The 20,613-nt window shown below is 43.1% G+C and overlaps 1 protein-coding gene across 1 annotated transcript in view; it reads left to right on the forward strand.

Moving 5' to 3' along the window:
* The first annotated feature begins 417 nt into the window (after positions 1–417).
* The window catches only part of zgc:109889 (uncharacterized protein LOC553542 homolog), a 60,479-nt gene continuing 40,283 nt past the window's right edge, over positions 418–20,613 (forward strand). The window contains exon 1 of the mRNA XM_041882608.2: positions 418–761. The gene's annotated coding sequence lies outside the window, so the exon portion shown is untranslated. The remainder of the gene's footprint in view (positions 762–20,613) is intronic.

Raw genomic sequence — 20,613 nt, forward strand, 5'->3', positions numbered from 1 at the left:
GAAGCTAGAGGTTTAGGACCTATAGGCTGCTGTATGCTACACCGTGGTATAGTGCAGGGGTAGGCAACCCTGGTCCTGGAGTGCAGCAGGCACTTCATGTTTTTGATTTAGCCGACCTGGAAGACCAGGTGTGTTGAATTTAGGCAATCATTGAACTGATCAATTAGCTCAGTTGGTCGGGTGTGGTGCCTAGTTGGAACAAAATCCTGAGATACCTGCAGCACTCCAGGAAGAGGGTTGGCTACCGCTGGGATAGTGTGAGCATGCGGCTTGCTTTACATTCCTCGTAAATAGGCCTGAAGAGGAAGGGAGTAACACAAACATCTTTATTGCACCTCACCGTACAGTAAAACTTAACGGCAAGAGAAGCAGGGAGCGCGTGCTCATCTCCGTTAACTCACTCGAGGCTATTAACGGGTGGTTATCGTCTAGTCTCCGCTCCTCTGGGCAGTTCGGTGACACGCATGCGCACTAACAGGTCTCTGGAATCTGCTGCAGCTCGCACTACAGGGCTGAAGAGTCGACGCTGCCTTGGTAACAACACACATGCTGTGCACGAGCTGGGGACCCAGATTTCCTGACTTCAAAGGCTTCTTCCTACTACTCCTCTCATCCATCCATCCCTCCCTGTTTCTCCCATCAGCAGTCAACTGGGCGGCTGTGCCACCACTGTTATGGACCCGTGGAAATGCAGACAGGGTTGAAAAAGACGGAGTGAAAAATAAAGAAGAAAGGAGAGAAACTACAGAAGCCGCGCACAGGTAGGTAGGCTAAACCCTGGTGATTTAAAATCTGCTTTGCTAGTCATTTTGTAGCGGACGGTTTAGCAGTGATCTAACGGTAGCAACAATAGGGAAATTTAAGTGTCATTCGCTTGCTTTACAACAGTAGCGCTGCAAGTTTTTATCCGTGAGAAAATGGAAACATTTGTGGCGGATTCATCATGCAATGAATTAAAAACAGCTGATCGGAATCGAAACAGAGTATCATTTTATTGGCAGACACGTTCTGTTTCCCCATTTAATTGATTGTTATTTTACCGTTACAGTTCATGACACGGAACTGTTCAGGTTCTTTCTATCTGAATTCTGAATTGATGTATTGAGCGTGGTAACAAATATTGCCGTTATATAGGCCTATATCCTAGGATATAGGCTTTAGTTTAGGCTACTACATGTGGATTTGACAGCCTGCCGTGCTGCCCGCACGCCTATCCAAAACAAGTGGCCATCGTTGAAGTCTAGAACAGACTAGACTAGTATTCCCTGAATAAGTATTCAAGGCCAGGTACTGGTTCAGGGAATAGGTGCCATTCGGGGCATAGGCTACACTAGTAGTGTATCACCAGCTTGGTTCAAGGGTTTAGTGTAACGGATTATTCTCGGTAGAGCCTGACTCACAGTCAACAACCTTTACCGGCCACTGCTGTTATCTCATGCTGTCCAAGTCAAGTTTTACAATGTGTCAAACATTCTGTTGTAGAATGTTGTTTTTGTGGGTACCTTGTCGTTTTGTTAAAATGTTGTTATTGTTGTGTAGACTAACTAGTGCATTGTAACATTTAGCTACAGTTTTGCTCAGGTTTTGCTGGTTGCTTCTCCTGAGCACAGCTTGAAAAACCTTTTCAAAAGATAAAGGAGATGAAGTATATTTAGTGTGTAGACGAATGCCTAATTTTGTAATTATAGGTTCATGATAATGTCATTCGTGTGAGTGAAAGGGCTTCAAAACTGCTTGATATTATCTCATGACATTTGTAAACATTTTGTGGCCTGCAGAGAGAGCACTAGAACTTCAACTGGAGCTCAAAGATCTGAATTGTTAGAGGATAGCCTTCACTATGAGCACGTATTTTTGTTTCAAAAGATGTTGAAAATACGTATTTTCAACGTCTTGTGCTCACTGGGTTATCTTTCTTTACAGTATTAGCCTTGTAACAGCTGAAGACAGTTATTAAACAATTGACCCTTCACTAAGCCCCGCCCCAGAATTTTGGGCAACCAATCGCAGTGCTCAAATGGATAGCAACTGTCCTCTAGTCCGACACCTCAACAGAGGTGGCAAAAAAATTGTGGCAAAATTCATATGTGTCTTTTCTGGGGCCTGGTGTTTTTCCTGATCTCATGACCTGGTCAGGTAAAACTCTTTGTCCTATTCGTAGGGCTAGGGGTTTTGTTGTTGGGTCATGTGAATTGGAAACACTCTTCCGGAGGACCTATCATCCTTTCACTCCCTCCTCTCTACCTTCTCTTCCTCTGTATTCCCTGCTAAAGCCAATTTCTATCACTCTAAATTTCAAGCATCTGCCTCTAACCCTAGGAATCTATTTTCCACCTTCTCCTCCCTCCTTAATCCTCCACCCCCTCTTTGCGACGACTCTTTCAACCACTTTTAAAAGAAAGTTGATGGCATCCACTCCTCATTCACTCAGCCTTTTGAGTCCACTGGTCCCACTCACTCAGAACTACCCTACGCCTTGACCTCTTTCTCCCCTCTCTCTCCAGATGAAATCATGCAACTAGTGAGGTTTGGCGGCCCGACAACCTTCCCGCTCGACCCCATTCCCTTCTCCAGACCATCTCTGGAGACCTCCCATTCCTCACTTCCCTCATTAATTCATCCCCTCTGACTTCAAAATTGCCAGAGTAGCTCCCTTCCTCATAAAACCAACACTCGACCCCTCTGATATCAGAAATCACAGACCGGTATCTCTTCTTTCTTTTCCAAAACGTGATGTCTCTGACCAACTCTCTCGCCATCTCTCTCAGAACGATCTTCTTGACCCTAACCAGTCAGGCTTCAAGACGGGTCACTCAACCTAGACTGCTCTTCTCTGTGTCACGGAGGCTCTCCGCACTGCCAAAGCTGACTCTGTCTCTTCTGTTCTCATCCTCCTAGATCTATCTCTTGCCTTCGACACTGTGAACCATCAGATCCTCCTCTCCACCCTCTCAGGGCTGGGCATCTAAGGCTCTGCACACTTTTGGATTGCATCCTACCTGGCAAGCCGCTCCTACCAGGTGACGTGGAGAGATCTCTGTTCTAGGCCCTCTCCTCTTCTTTGTATACACCAAGTCACTCGGCTCTGTCATGTCCTCACATGGTCTCTCCTATCATTGCTATGCGGATGACACTCAACTACTTTTCTCCTTCCCCCCCTTCTGACACCCAGGTGGTGACATGCATCTCTGCGTGCCTGGCAGATACAGTGCCTTGCAAAAGTATTCATCCCCCTTGGCGTGTTTCCTATTTTGTTGCATTACAATCTGTAATTTCAATTGATTTTTATTTGGATTTCATGTAATGGACATACACAAAATAGTCCAAATTGGTGAAATGAAATGAAAAAAAATCTAAAAAATAAATAACGGAAAAGTGGTGCGTGCATATGTATCCACCCCCTTTGCTATGAAGCCCCTAAATAAGATCTGTTGCAACCAATTACCTTCAGAAGTCACATGTATTAGTTAAATAAAGTCCACCTGTATGCAATCTAAGTGTCACATGATCTGTCACATGATCTCAGTATATATACACCTGTTCTGAAAGGCCCCAGAGTCTGCAACACCACTAAGCAAGGGGCACCACCAAGCAAGCGGCACCATGAAGACCAAGGAGGTCTCCAAACAGGTCAGGGACAAAGTTGTGGAGAAGTACAGATCAGGGTTGGGTTATAAAAAAATATCCGAAACTTTGAACATCCCACGGAGCACCATTAAATCCATTATTAAAAAATTGAAAGAATATGGCACCACAACAAACCTGCCTAGAGAAGGCCACCCACCAAAACTCACGGACCAGGCAAGGAGGGCATTAATCAGAGAGGCAACAAAGAGACCAAAGATAACCCTGAAGGAGCTGCAAAGCTCCACAGCAGAGATTGAAGTATCTGTCCGTAGGACCAATTCAAGCCGTACACTCCACAGAGCTGGGCTTTACGGAAGAGTTGCCAGAAAAAAGCCATTGCTTAAAGAAAAAAATAAGCAAACACGTTTGTGAGAGACTCCCCAAACACATGGAAGAAGGTACTCTGGTCAGATGAGACACAAATTGAGCTTTTTGGCCATCAAGGAAAACGCTATGTCTGGCGCAAACCAAACACCTCTCATCACCCCGAGAACACCATCCCCACAGTGAAGCATGGTGGTGGCAGCATCATGCTGTGGGGATGTTTTTCATCAGCAGGGACTGGGAAACTGGTCAGAATTGAAGGAATGATGGATGGCGCTAAATACAGGGAAATTCTTGAGGGAAACCTGTTTCAGTCTTCCAGAGATTTGAGACTGGGACGGAGGTTCACCTTCCAGTAGGACAATGACCCTAAGCATACTGCTAAAGCAACACTCGAGTGGTGTAAGAGGAAACATTTAAAGGTCTTGAAATGGCCTAGTCAAAGCTCAGACCTCAATCCAATTGAGAATCTGTGGTATGACTTAAAGATTGCTGTACACCAGCGGAACCCATCCAACTTGAAGGAGCTGGAGCAGTTTTGCCTTGAAGAATGGGCAACAATCCCAGTGGCTAGATATGCCAAACTTATAGAGACATACCCCAAGATACTTGCAGTTGTAATTGCTGCAAAAGATGGCTCTACAAAGTATTGACTTTGGTGGGGTGAATAGTTATGCATGCTCAAGTTTTCTGTTTTTTTGTCTTATTTCTTGTTTGTTTCAGAAAAAAATATATTTTGCATCTTCAAAGTGGTAGGCATGTTGTGTAAATCAAATGATACAAACCCCCCAAAAATCAATTTTAATTCCAGGTTGTAAAGCAACAAAATAGGAAAAATGCCAAGGGGGGTGAATACTTTCGTAAACCACTGTATCTCAGCTTGGATTTCGTCCCACCACCTCAAGCTGAACCTCGACAAGACAGAGCTGCTCTTCCTCCCGGGGAAGGCCTGCCCTCTCCAAGAACTCTCCATCATGTTTGACAACTCTACAGTGTCCCCCTCCCTGAGTGCAAAGAACCTTGGCATGACACTGGACAACACCTTGTCGTTCTCTGCAAACATCAAAGCAGTGACTCGCTCACACAGGAAGCGGCGCAGGTCCTTATCCAGGCACTTGTCATCTCCCGTCTGAACTACTGCAACTCACTGTTGGCTGGGCTCCCTGCTTGTGCCATCAAACCCCTGCAACTTATCCAGAACACTGCAGCCCGGTGCTCAACCTTCCCAAGTTCTCCAATGTCACTTTGATCCTCCGCACATTCTACTGGCTTCCAGTCGAAGCTCACATCCACTACAAGACCATGGTACTTGCCTACGGAGCAGCAAGAGGAACTGCCCCTGTTTTTGCGGACTTTACTATAGTATTCACTATGTAGTGTTTTTTTGGGACTATACTACATTGAATACTGTAGTATACTGTAATATTTACTGTAGTATACTGTAGTATTTACAGTTTACTATAGTACAAATACTGTAGTAAAAAAAGTAGTATATATTATAGTAATTACTGTAGTGTTTTTGCAGAATCTAGTATACTGTAGTATATTTACTGTAGTGTTTTTGTTTTATTATCTTTGGCATAGAAGATGGGGGCTGGAGATGTATGAAAATAGCACATTTTCCATAACCTGAAGGTAGGACTGGGTTCTGAATGGAGAATTAAGAGCATCTGCTCTTTTCTATAACCTGTAGGGAACACAATATATGGTCTATTCTTGGCATGTAGGTTTCTAACTTATGGGTGGCACAAATTGGGATATGGGGGAGGGGAATGGGTAGGGTATATACAAATTAAATACTGTAGTATTTACTCATTTAAAAAGAAATGTGTTTTTGCTGACATTTCTGTAGTGTTCTACAGTATACTACAACATTCTATACTAAGTACTACACATGATCGAGGGATACTACAGTGTGTAAGATAGTATACTAGAATTTACTACAGAATTCTATAGTAAACTGTAGTATTTTTTTATGTGGGTCAGCTCAGATAGATACTGTAGTACTGTACTCTGAAGTTCATAGTCAATGCATTTACAATGGGGGGGGGGAAGTCAATGCATTTACAGTGCGTTCGGAAAGTATTCAGACCTTAACTTTTTCCACATTTGTGGCTCGTTTCAGGAAACTAGGCTTATGTCGCGGGTCACAACTTCACAGGAGAACCATTTGAACGTAAACTTTTTTTTAAAAATCAAAATGCGTTTTTTTGGCAGAAATGCCTTCTGGAACATGTGACCTTTCATGTGCCTTAATAACAAACTTGTATGCTATCTGTAAATACAAATACAATTGTTAAATTACGAGCCTAGTTGATTAAGCCACAGAAAAAGGCAGCAACCTTCCCACTAGCCATGATTGGCTGAGATAATGAGTGGGCTGGACATGCTGAGAGAGGAGTTTGTATTGGTCTGCCATATAGAAGGCTTCTGTCTATTTGAGATGGTCAGTATGTGTAGGTAATCCTGTCTAATGCGGCTTTTTAAAAATGTATTGTGTAGTGGAGCTGCATAAGTGTTGCTCTCCACTTCCTGGAGGATCGAGTTTTGAAATCAGTGGAATTAGAGTATGATAGCTAAAGAGATGGAGAAAACACCTGTCTCCGGATTACATCTTCAAACTAAGGGCAACCATGGCATCCGTGACAGAGAGACGCGTCCATCATGCATGATGTATATGGGTAAGATAGTCTAGCTAGCTACATTTTCAGATATGACACGTTTCTAATTTTGAAAGTGGTTTCATTTCAAGTTAGTGTACTGTTAGCTAGCTAGCTAACGTTAGCTGGCTGGCTAGCTAACGTTATGTGTATGATGTTATTATTCGTATCTCAGAGCCGTTTCCTTGGCTAGTTAGAGCCTAGTGTTAGCTAGCTAACATTGAACCTGGTTGGTTAGCTACCAGCAGATGCATGCAGGGTAGTAACATTATGAGTTGGCACTATGGTTAATTGTTTAACTAGCTAACGTTAGCTGGCTGGCTCGCTAGCTAACGTTACGTGTATGATGTTATTATTCGTATCTCAGAGCAGTTTGCTTGGCTAGTTAGAGCCTAATGTTAGCTAGCTAACATTGAACCTGGTTGGTTAGCTACCAGCAGATTCAGGCAGGGTAGTAATGACATGAGTTGGCACTATGGTTCATTGTTTAACTAGCTAACGTTAGCTGGCTGGCTCGGTAGCTAAACCTATCTAGGTTCATTGTTTACCTAGCTAGCTACATGTCTTAACAAAAGACTCCACTATACAAGTAACCATTTCGGGTGCGTTCGTATATGCATTCTGAGTATGTCAGAGCGCAGAATAACTGATGAATTTACGAACGCACAACACCAGTTGAATATGGCCGGTGTCAGTAAACGTCAGCAAAAAAGCATAATTACATTGTTGCCAGCAGAGCTGGTTAGGCTGTTTTCATGTTATCCAGAAGTAAACAATGAACCACAATCCCAATTTTGTGTCTGAAAGTAAATAGCAAGCTAGCCAATGTTAGCTAGTTAGCTTGGGTGCTTGTCTACCGTTATGAGGTCAGAACGCTCGGATCAACCCTACTCATCAGCCAGAGCGTCAAGTGTGCGCTCTGAACGCTCCGAGAGCGAAACTAGATGGTTGGGTCTAAAGCTTAAGAGGGTGTGAACAATGCTTAATGGGTATAGACAAAGAAGAGCTATTCACTAGGTACCAAAACATTCAAAGGCCATTTTCTCAAAAGTGAGATTACAAGTTGATCAACTTTCAAAGCAGAATTACTTTCCCATTGTTCCCTTAAATGCAGTGTATGAAATACTATTTTGTAGCTCTGTGTCTCTGCTTTTATTCAATGTAAAAAACACAATTTCAAATTTTGCTACATAAGACCGAATCAAGGTGGTTGGTCACATTTTGTTACGTTACAACCTTATTCTAAAAACAAAACAATGTATGCACGCATGACTGTAAGTCGCTTTGGATAAAAGCGTCTGCTAAATGGCATATTATTATTATTATTATTATTATATTATAAAAAGGATTAAAAACTTCTTTTTTTGTCATTAATCTACACACAATACCCCATAATGACAAAGCGAAAACAGGTTTTTAGACATTTTAGCAAAATAAAAAAACAGAAATACCTTATTTACATATTACTTTACTATGAGACTCAAAATTGAGCTCAGGTGCATCCTGTCTCCATTGATCATCCTTGAGATATTTCTACAACTTGAATGGAGTCCACCTGTGGTAAATTCAATTGATTGGACATGATTTGGAAAGGCACACACCTGTCTATATAAGGTCCCACAGTTGACAGTGCATGTCAGAGCCAAAACCAAGCCATAAGGTCGATGGAATTGTCTGTAGAGCTCCAAGACAGGATTGTGTCGAGGCACAGATCTGGGGAAGGGTACCAAAAAAATACTGCCGCATTGAAGGTCCCCAAGAACACAGTGGCCTTCATCATTCTTAAATGGAAGAAGTTTGGAACAACCAAGACTCTTCCTAGAGCTGGCCACCCGGCCAAACTAAGCAATCGGGGGAGAAGGGCCTTGATCAGGGAGGTGACCAAGGACCCGATGGTCACTCTGACAGAGCTCTAGAGTTCCTCTGTGGAGATGGGAGAACCTTCCAGAAGGACAACCATCTCTGCAAGCACACCACCAATCAGGCCTTTATGGTAGAGTGGCCAGAGGGAAGCCACTCCTCAGTAAAAGGCACATGACAGCCCGCTTGGAGGTTGCCAAAAGGCACCTAAAGACTCTCAGACCACGAGAAACAAGATTCTCTGGTCTGATGAAACCAAGATTGGACCCTTTGGCCTGAATGCCAAGAGTCACGTCTGGAGGAAACCTGGCACCATCCCTATGGTGAAGCATGGTGGTGGCAGCATCATGCTGTGGGGATGTTATTCATCGGCAGGGACTGGGAGACTAATCAGGTTTGAGGCAAAGATTAACGGAGCAAAGTACAGAGAGATCCTTGATGAAAACCTGCTCCAGAGCGCTCAGAACCTTAGTGGCTTCGGGACAAGCCTCTGAATGTCCTTGAGTGGCCCAGCCAGAGCCCGGACTTGAACCCGATCGAACATCTCTGGAGAGACCTGACAATAGCTGTGCAGCAACGCTCCCCATCCAACCTGACAGAGCTTGAGAGGATCTGCAGAGAAGAACGGGAGAAACTCCCCAAATACAGGTGTGCCAAGCTTGTAGCATCATACCCAAGAAGACTCTAGGCTGTAATCGCTGACAAAGGTGCTTCAACAAAGTACTGAGTAAAGGGTCTGACTACTTATGTAAATGTGATATTTCATTTCAAAATGTCTAAAAACCAGTTTTTGCTTTGTCATTATGGGGTATTGTGTGTACAGTCGTGGTCAAAAGGTTTGAGAATGACACACATATTTATTTTCACAAAGTCTGCTGCCTCAGTTTTTATGATGGCAATTTGCATATACTCCAGAATGTTATGAAGAGTGATCAGATGAATTGCAATTAATTGCAAAGTCCCTCTTTGCCATGAAAATGAACGTAATCCCAAAAAAACATTTCCACTGCATTTCAGCCCTGCCACAAAAGGACCAGCTGACATCATGTCAGTGATTCTCTCGTTAACACAGGTGAGAGTGTTGACGAGGACAAGGCTGGAGATCACACTGTCATGCTGATTGAGTTAGAATAACAGACTGGAAGCTTTAAACGGAGGGTGGTGCTTGAAATCATTGTTCTTCCTCTGTTAACCATGGTTACCTGCAAGGAAACACGTGCTGTCATCATTGCTTTGCACAAAAAGGGCTTCACAGGCAAGGATATTGCTGCTAGTAAGATTGCACCTAAATCAACCGTTTTATCGGATCATCAAGAACTTCAAGGAGAGAGGTTCAATTGTTGTGAAGAAGGCTTCAGGGCGCCCAAGAAAGCCCAGCAAGCGCCAGGACTGTCTCCTAAAGTTGATTCAGCTGCGGGATCAGTGCACCACCATTGCAGAGCTTGCTCAGGAATGGCAGCAGGCAGGTGTGAGTGTATCTGCACGCACAGTGAGGCAAAGACTTTTGGAGGATGGCCTGGTGTCAAGAAGGGCAGCGAGGAAGCCACTTCTCTCCAGGAAAAACATCAGGGACAGACTGATATTCTGCAAAAGGTACAGGGATTGAACTGCTGAGGACTGGGGTAAAGTCATTTTCTCTGATGAATCCCCTTTCCGATTGTTTGGGGCATCCGGAAAAAAGCTTGTCCGGAGAAGACAATGCCTTTTTCAGCATGATGGAGCACCTTGCCATAAGGAAAAAGTGATAACTATGTGGCTCGGGGAACAAAACATCGACATTTTGGGTCCATGGCCAGGAAACTCCCCAGACCTTAATCCCATTGAGAATTTGTGGTCAATCCTCAAGAGGCGGGTGGACAAACAAAAACCCACAAATTCTGACAAACCCCAAGCATTGATAATGCAAGAATGGGCTGCCATCAGTCAGGATGTGGCCCAGAAGTTAATTGACAGCATGCCAGGTCGGATTGCAGAGGTCTTGAAAAAGAAGGGTCAACACTGCAAATATTGACTCTTTGCATAAACTTAATGTAATTGTCAATAAAAGCCTTTGACACTTATGGAATGCTTGTAATTATACTTCGGGGGGACTATTTCATCAATTTTAGAATAAGGCTGTAACAAAATGTGGAAAAAGTCTAGAGGTTGAATACTTTCCGAATGCATTGGGGGAAGTCAATACATTTTCAGTGCGAGAAGTCAATGTGTTTTCAATGGGGGAAGTCAATGCATTTTCAATAGGGGGTAAATGTGTTAGCACAGGGTGCACATATGGTCAAGAGGCCCATGTTCTGTCAAAGCTGGTGACTGGGTTTTCCAGCTATTGTAAGTCGAAAACAACTGAGTAGAGTTGTGTTGTGTGGCAGTCATTATGTCTTATTTGTGGTATTTTATGTGAGGTTATTTTGCAGCAGAATAAAGTGCCAAGCCAATACTAATCCAAATTCAATGCAGTCTGTGACTGAGGGAAGATATAGACATCTACTGTGTTTTCTAGTGTTGTTTGACTTCTGTAGAACAATAGTAGGCCTATCGTCAACACAGTGAAACGGACAGAAAGAGAGGGAATGACAGAGACATAGTGTGTGTGTGTGTGTGTGGTCTTGTTCTTCTATACTTGTGGGGACCTAAAATCCCCCAAAAGTCCCCACAAGGATAGTAAAACATGGAAAATTGTCCCTCGTGGGGACATTTTTCATGTCCCAATGAGATGTCCCAATGAGGACAAAGGCTATTTTAAAGTTAAATGTTAGGTTGAGGGTTAGGAGTTACGTTTAGGTTTAGGGTTTGGGCTTGGGTTAATAGGATTTTGAATGGAAATCCATTTTTAGGTCCCCATGAGGATAGGAAAAACGTGTGTGTGTAATCCAATATTTCCGTGATGGAGATCAGGTGAGGTCAGAGTTGGACATTCAGTCTGGTCCTCTTCCCTCCTCCGTCAGCAATCTTCCTATCAGACTGCCTACTGATGCTCTCTCTCGCTCGTTCTCTCATTCTTTCGCTCTCTTGTTCTTTCGCTCTCTCTCTCTCTCGTTCTTTCACTCTCTCTCTCGCTATTTCTCTTTCTATCTGTAACTATTCTGCATACTCTAGTAATCTTGTATTAGAAGGACACCACATCTTAGAATTTCACACACCCCTAATTTCTCTCAACAGTGAGTCAGGTAAATACACTGCATAATATCATAGGCTGCATCATCTGCTTTTCTCTATCCAAACTATGTGCATTGTTGAGTAGATTGCTTTGTAAACAGACAGCTCTGTTGTGCCCCTGCAGTACTTAGCAGTAGCAGCGAGAATGTTTAGCCTGTGTGTTGTAGTCTTAGGCCCAGTCTGTTAGAATAAGAATGTCTATGTGATGAGAATTCCAGAAGTGCTCTCTGTAGTATTCTGTGTTCCATAACTGATCTGTTTCTTTAGAGTTATGTCCCAAATTGTACCCTATTCCCTATATAGTGCACTATTTTTGACCAGGGCCAATCCTGTATAGTGCAGTACTTTTGACTAGAACACCCTAGAACTCTCACCTCTGGCCCATAAAGCTCATGTTCTTTCCAGACACACTTATAGCTGGGCTACTGTATCCTCACAGGCAATGGAAGTACTTTTCCTTTGTTTAACCAGGAAGTCTCTTGAGATTTAAAACTATTTTTCAAGAGAGACCTGGCAATTGAAAAGAAACATGGCCAGTTCTTTTGAGGAGTATTTTACTCCTCTCCTGTTGAATCAGTTAGCTGCTGTACAGTGAGGGGGAAAAGTATTTGATCCCCTGCTGATTTTGTACGTTTGCCCACTGACAAAGACATGATCAGTCTATAATTTTAATGGTAGGTTTATTTGAACAGTGAGAGACAGAATAACAATAACAAAAATCCAGAAAAATGCATGTCAAACATTTTATAAATTGATTTGCATTTTAATGAGGGAAATAAGTATTTGACCCCCCTGCAAAACATGACTTAGTACTTGGTGGCAAAACCCTTGTTGGCAATCACAGAGGTCAGACGTTTCTTGTAGTTGGCCACCAGGTTTGCACACATCTCAGGAGGGATTTTGTCCCACTCCTCTTTGCAGATCTTGTCCAAGTCATTAAGGTTTCAAGGCTGACGTTTGGCAACTCGAACCTTCAGCTCCCTCCACAGATTTTCTATGGGATTAAGGTCTGGAGACTGGCTAGGCCATTCCAGGACCTTAATGTGCTTCTTCTTGAGCCACTCCTTTATTGCCTTGGCTGTGTGTTTTGGGTCATTGTCATGCTGGAATACCCATCCACGACCCATTTTCAATGCCCTGGCTGAGGGAAGGAGGTTCTCACCCAAGATTTGATGGTACATGGCCCCGTCCATCGTCCCTTTGATGCAGTGAAGTTGTCCTGTCCCCTTAGCAGAAAAACACCCCCAAAGCATAATGTTTCCACCTCCATCTTTGACGGTGGGGATGGTGTTCTTGGGGTCATAGGCAGCATTCCTCCTCCTCCAAACACGGCGAGTTGAGTTGATGCCAAAGAGCTCGATTTTGGTCTCATCTGACCACAACATTTTCACCCAGTTCTCCTCTGAATCATTCAGATGTTCATTGGCAAACTTCAGACGGGCCTTTATATGTACTTTCTTGAGTAGAGGGACCTTGCGGGCGCTGCAGGATTTCAGTCCTTCACAGCGTAGTGTGTTACCAATTGTTTTCTTGGTGACTATAGTCCCAGCTGCCTTGAGATCACTGTCAAGATCCTCCCGTGTAGTTCTGGGCTGATTCCTCACCGTTCTCATGATCATTGCAACTCCACGAGTTGAGAACTTGCATGGAGCCCCAGGCTGAGGGAGATTGACAGTTATTTTGTGTTTCTTCCATTTGCGAATAATCGCACCAACTGTTGTCACCTTCTCACCAAGCTGCTTGGCGATGGTCTTGTAGCCCATTCCAGCCTTGTGTAGGTCTACAATCTTGTCCCTGACATCCTTGGAGAGCTCTTTGGTCTTGGCCATGGTGGAGAGTTTGGAATCTGATTGATTGATTGCTTCTGTGGACAGGTGTCTTTTATACAGGTAACAAACTGAGATTAGGAGCACTGCCTTTAAGAGTGTGCTCCTAATCTCAGCTTGTTACCTGTATAAAAGACACCTGGGAGCCAGAAATCTTTCTGATTGAGAGGGGGTCAAATACTTATTTCCCTCATTAAAATGCAAATCAATTTATAACATTTTTGACATGCGTTTTTCTGGATTTTGTTGTTGTTATTCTGTCTCTCACTGTTCAAATAAACCTACCATTAAAATTATAGACTGATCATTTCTTTGACAGTGGGCAAACGTACAAAATCAGCAGGGGATCAAATACTTTTTCCCTCACTGTATATGATACGGTTTTGCTAGGCAGTAGTGTATTTGTGCATGTTAGGTAACAGTGTATTTACAGGTGCAAATTGAAATAAAAACCTGTTTACCTCACTACAGACTAGATCCATTAACTCATTCATCTCAGATGCCACTGTACTCAGCAACTATACAATGAGACAGGCCAATTTAGTGACTGTATTAGTACCTCATTACGGCTGGTATGTAGCTAGCTGATCGCTGTGTTATTGTATCATTGTATCATTGTATCATGTATCAGGCACTGCACTAAGGCCACTATTCAATAGAGTGGCCTGGCTTGCACTTTGCATCCCCCGACTGACAAAGAATGTCACAACAAAAGAGTCACAGAGTTCAACACACAAGGTCAGAAAGCCTTATATGGAGGGGAGGGGGAAAGCATTACTGGATCGGTAGTCTGTAGTGAAGTAGACAGGTTTTTATTTCAATTTCTTTGGTGCAGAGGCAAACATACACATGCAGTCTCCCATCACAAACACACACATACATACACACACACCCTGCCTCACACACACGGATGCCTGGAGCAGTCATGCTTACTCAGCGATATTCACACTCACGTCATCGTCACGGTAATCGATAAGGCTGGGCGTTGCCCCGGTGATCGTTGCTAAGGGCTGTGTTAGTATTCGCATGTGGAGTCACTGAAGTGATTATGGAATGATCAATCAAGTTATTGATCTGCTGCAGACCCATGTCATCTATCTCTATCCATGTATGGTTAGCATCTGTTACGCTGATCCACATCCAATCTTAACTTGTACCATTATGGAGAAAAACAGACCTTAGATCATAGTCTAAGAATTACTTAATCAGTCCATATTACTTATATGGTCATTCTATGGCTGATCTAGGATCAGTTTACCCATTTCCAACCCTAACTTTAATAATTTCAGAGAGAAACTCAAACATTTCCAATGGCTCTATCTGGTGCACATCTGGTGCCAACATGGCGACCATTACAGCATGTGAAATTCAGTTTGCCTAACTCTCTCTGAGATCATTTTAACTCTTTGCATCATGTATGACTGTCTGTCTTGGCAGTGTGTGAGTGTGTAGTATGAGTGTGTAGTGTGTGTGAGGGGACTGGGCAGGTTGGGGGAGAGACATCTTAACCTGGCTGCCTGCCTTCTGCCGTCCTTCTGCCTGCCTTCTCAATGTACTCCTTAGAGAGGCTAACTAAATATAACAGAGAGAGAGCTGAGAGAGGGGAAAGAGAGAGAGAGAGGGAGGGGGGAGAGAGGGGGGGAGAAGAGTAACTGAGAGAGAGAATTTCTGCATCTACATCCTGCTCATTCTGAATAGTATCAAGTTGCCTTACAGTCTGTGGTGAATCTGTCTAGGGCAGAGTTTCACTCTAAATCTTTTTTTCTGTGGAGCTGTGACCCCGTTCTTCCTCTCTCCCAAACCTCTCTTGCTACAGCCCCAGTTATCCTCTGTCTATTCTCCCAGCCCCTCAGCTCTACACCTTGCCCTAGCCAGAGCCCCTTGACTCCTATTGACTGATAGTCCCTTTGTTACTACTGTACCTCATCCCTTACCACTCTTTCTCTCTCTCTCTTGCCAAGTTCTAGCTCCAGCTCCAGCCCCAAACCCCCGGTCCGATTCCCCATTCCCAGGCCTACAGTCGGCCTATAGACCAATCCAGCCCCATTCTCCAGCCCTGGTCCCACACCCCAGGCCCAGGCCTACATTATAGCCCCATTTCCACCTCCCAGTCCCAGCCTTTCAGTAGCATATATCCTAGCCCTTGTCCCTGCCCCAGAGAGTGTCCGTTCTAGGTGGAGTGGAAAGAGTGTCAACCCAGTGTGTCACATGGGTATGGATGACTTGTTGCGATTGTGTTGAGGGCAACACATTTAATAGTCTCTGACAGCCGGGGTCAGAGAGGGAGGGGAACTACAAACGCACACAACCATAGCGCACACTCTCTCTCTGTCCATCTCTCTCACTCTCACTAGATCTATTTGCTGGTCATTGACTGTGGTCACTATTCCCTTGTATACTGGTATTGAGTGATTTTCTGTGTGTGTGTGCATGCACGTGTGTGTGTGGGTTGGTTCTTCTATCCTTGTGGGGACCTAAAATCCCCAAAAGTCCCCACAAGGATTGTAAAACAAGGAAAATTCTCCCTCGTGGGGACATTTCCCACGTGCCCATGAGGACAAAGGCTATTTTGTATGTGTGCGTTTTCCAAGGCAGCCCTCTGCATCTCCTCTCCATGTTATGAACCTACAGTATGACATCAGATGCTGTAGTGTGTTCCAATGGCCATGTTTTATTCACAGTACTTTTACAGAGACTGTTTGGTAATCCCTCACCTGACCTGTGTCTCCCTCTGTGTCATAACACAATGACAGTTTACAGCCTTGTTGTCCTCCCGTGCCTTGTGCAATCTCTCTCACGCTCGCTCTCCCTCCCTCTCTCTTTCTCTACCTCTGTCTCTATCTGTCTCTCTCTCCCCTTCGGTCTCATTCTGTATTTCTCTCTGTCATTCTGTACTGTATCTCATTCTACCCTCTTTCTCTCTCCCACCCTCCTCTTTCTGTTCTCTCCCTCTCTGCTGCCCCTCCCTTTTTATATGAAGCCAGAATTGGAAGACTTCAAAGGAAACCATGGCAATGCCTCCACCAAGCCTGTCTTCCAATAAGGGGGTAGTAGTGTGCATAAAGTAATTTGGGTTTAGGATTAACGGCTTGAAGTGCAGTCGTAATTCCATTTCTGTGTAATGACTCGTACCATGGAACTTGTACGAGTCAATGGGGGGAGGGATAGTATTTTCCATAATTTTGGTTTAGCATTAGCGGCTTGAAGTGCGGTCGTAATTTCATCTCAGTGTAATGACTCGTACCATGGAACATGTACTAGTCAATGGGGGGAGGGATAGTATTTTGCATAATTTTGGTTTAGCATTAGCGGCTTGAAGTGCGGTCGTAATGACTCGTACAATGGAACTCTTCTCATGAGCATCAACAAACACACGCATCAAAGAGGGGAGGGGGGAGGGGGGTAGAAGGGGGAAATGCTCTCTGTAGTACAGTGGGTAGTTAGCATATAGTTAGCAGACTTTTGCCTTATCTCTCTCTGTATTAGCAGCTAGCTGTATACATATAGGCTAGCTAGCTATTTAGCATGGAGCTAAGCTTGTGTTAGCCTAGCGACCTCTAGACTGTAGCAGACTGCTAGCCAATGTCTCTCACAGTAGGAGGTTAGGGTATAACAGACTTACTTCCTGTCTCTCTCAATGTGTATCCATATGACATAGCTGTAGCAGACTGGTGTCACAGCTAGCTAATTAGCCATAATGTTAGCCTAGCGACCTCTAGACTGTACCAGACTGGTGTCACAGTGGGTGGTTAAGGGATGATTATGTTGATAGCATTAGCTCTGGGACTTGAACACACATTCCTACAGGGAGGCCAGGCAGGGACTGAGATGCCACTTAGTCAGCCTTCTGTTCATCCCTCCCTCCTCCCCCTCCCTGCTTTCCCTCGTCCTCACCCTTCTCCCTCTCTTCACTCCACCCCATCCCTGTTGACCCTGCTCTTGTCTCACCCTCCCCCTTTCCACCTTTTTCCATCTGGAGAGTGGCGGTGTCTGTAGGTCAAGTGAGATAAGGATAATAGTGCTTAGTTAGGCCAGCGAGCCATCCAGGGCAGCCAGGGAATTTAGTTAAGGAAAGCCTTCCAGGGCAGTTACTGTATTATGACCAGATGACAATCACACTCACCTGTCTGGAAGTAATCCAGGTTAGAATCACACTGCTGACTCCAGGAAGAGTGGATATGTGTTGGTCACGTTTGTTAATTGCGCACTGGGTGACACAAAACCTACCCAAGGGACACAGCATAGGCATTATGTATTGTATTAGTGCGTTAGATCTAGAGGTAGCTTAGACAATCTCTCTGTCTCTCTCTCTTTCTCCATCACCATTGCGATGTCGCATCAGGTGCCACTGTTGCACATGTCTAGAGCAGGTTCCTCTGCATGTTGCTATAGCAACAGCCCCTTGGCACCTCTCTCCTCCCTTCTGCTATCCTCTAATGCACTATTTGACCTGCTGCTCTGTCCTACTAGCTTTAATCAACAACCACTACTGTAGCAATACAAGCTATGCATCCCACTGCTGGCTTGCCTCTGAAGCTAAGCAGTGTTGGTCCTGGTCGGTCCCTGGATGGGAGACCAGATGCTGCTAGAAGTGGTGTTGGAGGGCCAGTAGGAGGCACTCTTTCCTCTGGTCTAAAATATATCCCAATACCCCAGGGCAGTGATTGGGGACATTGCCCTGTGTAGGGTGTTGTCTTTTGGATGGGACGTTAAATGGGTGACCTGACTCTCTGTGGTCACTAAAGATCCCATGGCACTTATCGTAAGAAGAGAATCTCATTATAAAATGGGTCAAAATCATGTATAGTAACTCTAGGTGTAAAATAGTAAATAATGGCTATTTCTCAGAAAGTTTTAAACAGTCAAGAGGAGTGAAACAAGGTTGTCCACTATCGGCATATCTATTTATTGTGACCATCGAGATGTTAGCTATTAAAATCAGATCCAACAATAATATCAGGGGATTAGAAATCCAGCGCTTAAAAACAAAGGTGTCATTGTACGCTGATGATTCATGTTTTCTTTTAAATCCACAACTAGAATCCCTCCACAGCCTCATAGAGGATCTAGATACATTTTCTAACCTCTCTGGATTACAACCAAATTATGACAAATGTACTATATTACGTATTGGATCACTAAAAAATAAAAATGTTACATTACCATGTAGTTTACCAATAAAATGGTCTGATGGTGATTTGTGGATATACTCGGAATACATATCTCAAAGGAAATAAATGATCTCACTTCAATAAATTTTAATAGAAAGTTAGCAAAAATAGATAAGATCTTGCTATCATGGAAAGGTAAATACCTGTCAATTTGTGGAAAAATCACCCCGATTAACTCTTTAGTATTATCCCAGTTTACCTATTTGCTTATGGTCTTGCCTACGCCTAGCAAACAGTTTTTTAAATTATATGAGAAAAAAATATTCAATTTTATTTGGAACGGCAAGCCAGACAAAATTAAAAGGGCCTATTTATATAATGAATATGAATTCGGAGGACAGAAATTATTAAATATTAAAGCATTAGACCTATCACTAAAAGCTTCAGTCATACAAAAGTTATACTTAAATCCGAACTGCTTCTCTAGCAAATTATTAAGATTGTCTCACCCAATGTTCAAGAATGGCCTTTTTCCCTTTATTCAGATTACAACCACTCACTTTCAGTTATTTGAAAAGGAAATAATCTCCCAAATATCACTTTCTAAAACAAGTCATAGAAAGTTGGTTGCAATTTCAATTTTATCCTCTAGAAACGACAGAACAAATAATGCAACAAATATTGTGGTTAAACTCAAAAATACTAATTGACAAAAAACCTTTTTTTTTTGACAGAATGTTTAAAAAAGGTATAATCTTCGTAAATGATATCATCGGTAGGACTGGTGGAGTTATGTCGCACATGCAGCTAACAAAAACATATGGAAATGTCTGCTCTACCCAAAATTACAACCAAATAATTGCAGCCTTACCGCAAAAATGAAAGAGGAAAGTGGAAGGGGGAGAAAGTAAGGAACTTGTCTGTCTGCCTTGCATTAAAGAATATAATTGGTTAAGGAAAACTGTGATAAATAAAAAAGCATATCAGTTTCATTTAAGGACCAAAGGATTGACAGCCGTCCCATATAGATTGCAAAATAGTTGTGAAGAGATTTTTGATGTACCGATCCCATGGCATAGTGTTTATGAACTGATACGCAAAACAACACCGGATTCAAAACGTAGAATCTTTCAATTTAAATTATTATATACAATTCTTGCTACCAATAGAATGTTATTTATATGGGGGATACAATCTTCCCAGCTCTGCAGATTTTGCTGCGAAGAGACAGAATCATTAGATCATTTGTTTTGGTACTGTCCATTTGTAGCTTGTTTTTGGACACAGGTCCAAGAATGGCTAAAGGATTGCAATATTTACCTGGAGCTAACCTTGCAGATAGCATTACTGGGTGATCTGAAAAGTCATAGTCAATCAATCAATAATATAATAATACTTTTAGCAAAAATATTTATTTTCAATTCACAATCTGTAGAAACAATGAGAATAGAAAGGTTCAGAACTTTTGTAAGACAGTACAGTTGAAATATATATGGCAAATAGAAATCCTATATGTATGGTGTTAAAAGATAGATGGGAGTTGTTGAATGGAATTGAAGGATGGGACTAATAACAACTAACAACAATAATAACAAGATAACTAATTATGTAAGCATACTGTGTCCATAATAAGTATATAGGTTGTAGGTTGTGAGCTTTTGTGAAAGAGCACAGTTAGAAAGATATGGCATAAGAAGCAAAACGGATGGACATCATGAAAATGATCGGAGAGGTTGAGAGTAGAAGAAGTTCAGGAGAAAAAACAAACAAAATATAATTATTGTAAAATTGACTGTGTCCATAAAATGTAGATAATAGGTATAAGCTGGAAGTAGAGGCCTAAGCATTGTTGTTCACTAGTTTACTCCAAGTAGGGAAAGGGTGGCGGTGTCCTGGCTAAATTCCCAATCTGGCCTCATACCGTCATGGCCACATAATCATCCCCAGCTTCCAATTGGCTCATTCATCCCCCTTCCTCTCCCCTGTAACTATTCCCCAGGTTGTTGCTGTAAATGAGAATGGGTTCTCAGTCAACTTACCTGGTAAAATAAG

This window comes from Coregonus clupeaformis, chromosome 8 (assembly GCF_020615455.1).
Source record: "Coregonus clupeaformis isolate EN_2021a chromosome 8, ASM2061545v1, whole genome shotgun sequence".
Classification (NCBI taxonomy): Eukaryota; Metazoa; Chordata; class Actinopteri; order Salmoniformes; family Salmonidae; genus Coregonus; species Coregonus clupeaformis.